We start from the raw sequence: 6,000 nt of genomic DNA, 5'->3' as shown, positions 1-6,000 counted from the left end.
CCTCAGCCCATGCACGAAAATATGGATCTGGTCTCCTCTATTTCCACACATAAGACTTAGCTCTTAAGTATTAATTAGGTTATGATAGAAGGTAGCCATTAGAGTAGCCATTAAAGCTTAGTTTTATATCTAGTTTTGAGTTTTGAATTAGTTAATTAATTAGTTTTCATTCCATTAATTAGTTTCATTCCTTGTTTTAGATTAGTTATTGGAATCATTGTTTAACATTAATTAGATAAATAAAATAGTTAGTTCTTGATAATTTCGATTTTTGTTATTTAAAATTGCTTAGATCAAATTTCAATTCTTGTTATTTAATGATTTCTTAGTTGTTACTTGATTTCAATTATTGTTTAGTGAAATTTAATAAAATTAGAATCTTTATATTATGTGTATTTCAATTTCATATGGAAATGATAGTTTGATGAATCAAGTCTAAACCTCCATTAGAGGGGTTTGATGAAGCCTTGATAAAAACTTGATTGTGTAGTGTAGAATTGTTGTAAGAGTCTATCCACTCTAGAAGGGAGTTGATTCGCCATGAGAATGGGTGGACTTCCTCACATGCTAGGTATGAATTGGTAGAGATGTCATGTATAATTAGGGATTAGAACGACCAATTCTTACCGTAAGAACGTAAGAATTTGATTACAACAATCTATGCTAGTTTCTTAAGTTAGATTCAAGGTAGATTCAATTCCCCCCCTAATTCTTATTCTAGATTTAAACTTTAGTATTCCGTAGCATTTCATAGTTGACTCCCATTATCTTGTTAGTATAAATTGCATCGTAGTATAATTCGTAAAACTCTAATTGACTTTGGTTGGATTGATAGTCGTAGAAAACTTAAATGCTAAAGAACTAGGAGTGGAACGAATCTTCTATTCTAACTCTACTTCAATAGTATCGAGAGTAGAAATCTTTTATAATCACGAGTATAGTTCAGTTTTAGTTTTACTTGCGTTTTGACTTCATCGTTTATTCGTGAGTAAAGTTATATTCACTTTTATCATTTTATTATGTCGTGACTTGTCTTGTTGTAAACAAACTGAGGCCTTTTGTGTATTTAAGTTTCTAGTGTAGATGGCAGATGTTGAGATACTTGGAGCAATTAGTAGTCAATCGGGGGATGCGTAAACCCTTGGTTAGTTTTTGTTTATTTTCTTCTTCTTTCTATTAGCTATTTTAATATGAAGTTCTTATTTTCATTTATATCACTAATAAATGTGTAATTTTTTTATGCATGCGAGGTTCATAATTTTGGAGAAATGTTGTTGAGTGTCAACCTTCCAACACAAGTAATAGTTATAGTTTTTTTCTTCGAACACAAGAAATCAAAATTCTCCATACTCGTCTTATCTATATCAGAATCTATATTAGGGTGATAGTGGTGACTTAGTGGCTATTGCTAGCGACACGTCCTTCTACATCCTAAAGTACAGTGTAAGGACTCTCTCCTCTCTCTGCTTGTGTTTGAAGAGTTTAATTTTTCAGTGCATCTGATGATGATGACAGGGCAAGTTTCAATTTCAATTAAAACCCTAATTTCAATTGTTTATGGGATAAAGTCATTTCAGAACCACGCATGAAAGTCAACGAGCATGATAACAGAAAGGTCTCCACATCTTGACCAAAAAGTCAAGAGTGTGAGAAAGAGAGGGAAAATTAATCATGGACACGAACGCAGGTGAATTTAATTAAACATTCATTGAATTTTTTTTCGACACGTTATAATTGCTTATTCAATTTTTTTAAAAAAAAATTCAACTTGTAACTTTCAAACTATGGTTCAACTGAACACATTACACTGTGATACAAAGCTCAAGATTGAAACAAAGAAAGTAAAGGGGATATAAAAATTTGAAACTCCCTCTTCTATATCGATCTACATTGTTTTTTTCTGCTCCGGCGAGGTTCCATGAGGTATCAGGACCTCATAAATACAACACTAATCCACATTATGAAACCCTAGGAGAAGAGAAGTGATGAAGCCAATGATAGTCTGAATCTCCTTTACAATTACCCTCCAGTTGAAGTCATTCTATTTAGCGGGTTCCACCTGGTTATCATTTTCAACTGGTCGATTTTCATTCTCTCCCTGATTCTCATCTCCAGGTTGTCCCTCAGCTCGAGTAGCATTTTCACCATCTGGCCTAGCAGCACCAAGAGCATTCTCAGCCCTAACAGGAGGTTGTGGTTGTGGAGGTGCCGCTGCCCTATGCATGCCTTGTGAAAGCCACCGTATCAAAGGAGAGAGCTCGGTCGATAGAAATAAACCCGAGCTGCGAAAGCTGCGTAAAACCGGGGGGCAAGTCTCGTTTTGATCCATCTTGGTTGAACACAAAATGACAAAGATGACCAACCGATGATCAAACAACAAGTCAAGTTGGAATGCGAAGTGAAATCTCCTTACAGCAACTTGTCTTTGTGGTGCATGTTGTTGCCGCCCCTCTTGTCCATGCTTGTCAGTCATCACTCCATCCTCAGCAGTAGTTCTCCTTGTGGGTACAGTGTAGTTAAGAGGAATTAGTGTGTTGGAAGGAATTCTAGACATCGGAGGCATAAATGGGAAAGTGGGCACAACATAAAGACCAGCACCAAGGTTAGTCTATTGTTCTTGATTTTGCATAGGAATTAAACCTGGCACAAATGCAGGGCACATGATTGGAAACATCATCTTGATATCACCATTAGGAGATGTCGGGAAACCAGCTAGCACCTAAAACTGCTTCGTTGATTTGGGTATTGAGGACGAAGAATTTTCTTCTGTTGTCGCCATTATTATTGTTGATTCAATTGATGCTTACCATTTTTTCAGATTCAGTACTAGAGTTTCTGGGACACATTCCGTTGCTATAGAGACTCCCTAGTTCATCTCTCAAGAAGATTGCACGTGTTGTTCAATTCAAACATTTCAGTAAGAACAGAGAAAAACAATAAAATTTAGATTAATTTGTTTTGAATTTGTAACTGTTTGATTGGGATGTTGTGTTGTTGTAGACCGCAGTGATCTTGTTGTTCAAGAATTGAAGGAGATAATGGGGATGGAACTTACTTAATATGGGATGGAGAGGTAACATGTTGTTTATTGATGTAACTGTTCAAGTTTATTGATGTTGCTAAATCAATGATCTTGTAGGTACTGTAACTCCTGTTCACGAGGCAGATGTACTTGTTTTGTCTAAGGTATTTACTTTCTTAAATACCAGTGTTATTATGTCAATTTTAGCATATTTACACCCCCCACCAACACATGCACACACCGAAAAGCAAGGACGAGATAGATTAGATTCTGATGCATTGTAATTTGATGATGGTAGCTCACCTGCTTGGTGCTACCTAATAGATACAGTTCTTTAATGAAGCCAAAATCGATATGGAATGTTGATGGTACACTATGCTCAATGTTGGAACATTTATTGCAATTGGAGCCAATAGACGTAAGTTTCATTATTCGATTCTTTTACCATCTCGGTATTAGGAGAGGATACAAAAAAAACCACAATCTAATTAATTCATATATTAGATGAACATGCATAACTTTTTCATGAGTAAGATATAATTTACTAGTATTGTGATTTGTACTCATCCTTTTTGTTTCTGTCTTTTTTAAGGTCAACACTTTTCATGGATTCACTTTGCGAGATGCTCCGAGGTTTGCACAAGTGTTTGGAGGACAACTGGTTGGGCAGGTCTATTCTAGTCTTCATTTTTGTTACTTCAGTTTGTCTCAACTCTATATATCTCTCTTTTAAATCTTATCTTTTGGAGTATAGTCTGATCTGAGAAGAAACTCGGTATTAAAATTTAAAAACATGCAAGTAGCTTTCAAAATCTAACAAAGAAAATAATCCATTTTCCATCTAATAACTGAAAATTTTGATATAAAAATACTTAAACTTGTTGAAGAGTTAACTTTCACAAGAATGACAACTTCAGCGCTTGAATGGACACAATAAGATTCTTTTTGAACCTTCCTTTAGAGTGCCTCCCATTTCTTTCAAATCCTAGATCAGGAACAACTACAAATGCAACAAACTCTTTTTTTGCTTTTATCTGCAACAAAATCCATTTTAGATCATCGACCAAAGATTTGTGGCGTAAAACAAAGAAATCCTAAAATAGAAGAAGAATACTATATGAGGATCTAGTAAACTATAGTGAGCCAAGAGTAGATTTAGTGATTCTTTGCATAAGGTGCACATGGCGTGATAATTTCTCAAATGAATTTGCCTCGGTGATCGTGCTACCAATACATTAATATCTATTTGATGTTTTATTAATAGATAGTTTTTTTTTCGAGAATTCTTAATGCATATATCTAAAATGTTACGTGATTTGCAGGCCTTGGCTGCAGCATCAAAGACTGTTGATTGCCTTAAGTTTGTCCATAGTTTGCAGAGTTGTTTTCTTCTCGATGGGTATCTTAAAGGTGAGTGCATTTTCTGTCTTAGATTAAATAGTCACCAGGGACGCCGTCACCAGCCGGTGAGATAGCATCAATAGCTGTTTATGATGGACCGTAGTATCTTATTGCTTCCCTGAGCCACGTTTTATAAGCAAAAATGACCCCATCAGCGTGGTCCTTTTCAAGATGTTGCTTTCAGCACTATTATTGGAGCTAACAGTGCACCATTCAAATCAGAGTACGTGCTTTCTATGACAATAATGAGATTATAGGTTATAATCCCAGTGCAAAAAAATTGGTCAGCATAAGTAGGTGTCTTGTAACCCTTGTGTGGTTCATGAATAAACCTTTATTTATTTGTATCCTTAACATAATCTTGACTTATTTCTTTCACTTGCAGTCAAAATTGGACGGCATGGCTACCGGAAACTAAGCAATTTGATCTGGAGACAAAGCAGCAGTCTCTTCTCTTCCAAGTGTTTATCTTTGTCTAATACCATCCGTTTAGTTAACTTCTATGACATTTTTTTACTAGTATTCCATCCTAATGCCTTTGTCAAAAAACATTTTACTAGAGCTAGTAAAGTCACAAAAACCATTGTAGGTCAGCTTGCAGTGATTTGTATAGGCTTAAAGTATGCCTTCGTCTATAGAAATTAGTTGTTCTTATCCATAAGCTTTATTCAAATAGTGGCCTAATAGCTGAGGAAGTGCTACTGCAAGAGCTGACATTAGCCCACCACACTAACCCACTCATCATTTCTTCAGTTCACACAACCCGATGAAAAGTTTCTTAAGAAATTTTGTAATGTTTCTCTCACTTTTTTCAGTTCTTGCCAGGCTTTGGCAAATAAGTGGTGATATCGTGGGAGAAGTTATGGGAATTGTAGATGTGCACCCCTGAAACTGATGGGGGAACACTCGAGAGAGCAATAATAGGCGAGCAGTGATGACCAATTCAATGGGATATTCTATGACGGCATATTAGACATCCCAAGATTAGGTTAGGTGAAGTCATTTCTATATAAGTTTGATTTGTAAATTGGGATTTGGATTGGTGTCTATATTTTTATACTAATTAATGTTTAATTGATTAGTGGTTTTGTTTTTTGTTATTATATGTTGATTAAGTTTGTGGAATGTAATATCTCTATAAGATGGAATATTCATATGTGCTAGAGTTAGATGTGCAGGGTGAACTTTTTTTTGACATTTTGACCTGGGAAATAAATAAATATATATATATATTTTTTACTACAAAACTTTAGTAACGGATATATCCGTTACAAACATCGATATAAATAGCAAGTGGCACATCTATTACTAACGGATATATCCGTTACAAACATCGATATAAATAGCAAGTGGCACATCTATTACTAACGGATATATATGTTACACTAATCGATATTAATAGCAAATGGCACACCTATTACTAACAGATATATCCGTGACATATGAAAATTGATTTCCCGCTAGACAAGTAACTAAAGAAGCGCCAAACGTTACTAACACTTACATCCATTAGAAATGAATAGATTCAACAATTGGCTATCCATTACAAAGAATTATAATAACAGGTATAAGCGTTA

General features: G+C 35.0%; 1 pseudogene; it reads right to left on the bottom strand.

Annotated features, from left to right (window-relative positions):
* Nucleotides 1–1,948: 1,948 nt before the first annotated feature.
* Nucleotides 1,949–2,810, bottom strand: LOC147475958 (uncharacterized; annotated as a pseudogene).
* Between the last annotated feature and the right edge of the window lie 3,190 nt (nucleotides 2,811–6,000).

Source organism: Coptis chinensis, chromosome 9, assembly GCF_015680905.1.
Source record: "Coptis chinensis isolate HL-2020 chromosome 9, ASM1568090v1, whole genome shotgun sequence".
NCBI lineage: Eukaryota > Viridiplantae > Streptophyta > Magnoliopsida > Ranunculales > Ranunculaceae > Coptis > Coptis chinensis.
The sequence above is the reverse complement of the archived record's forward strand: the minus strand, read 5'-3'. Positions and strand labels throughout refer to the sequence as shown.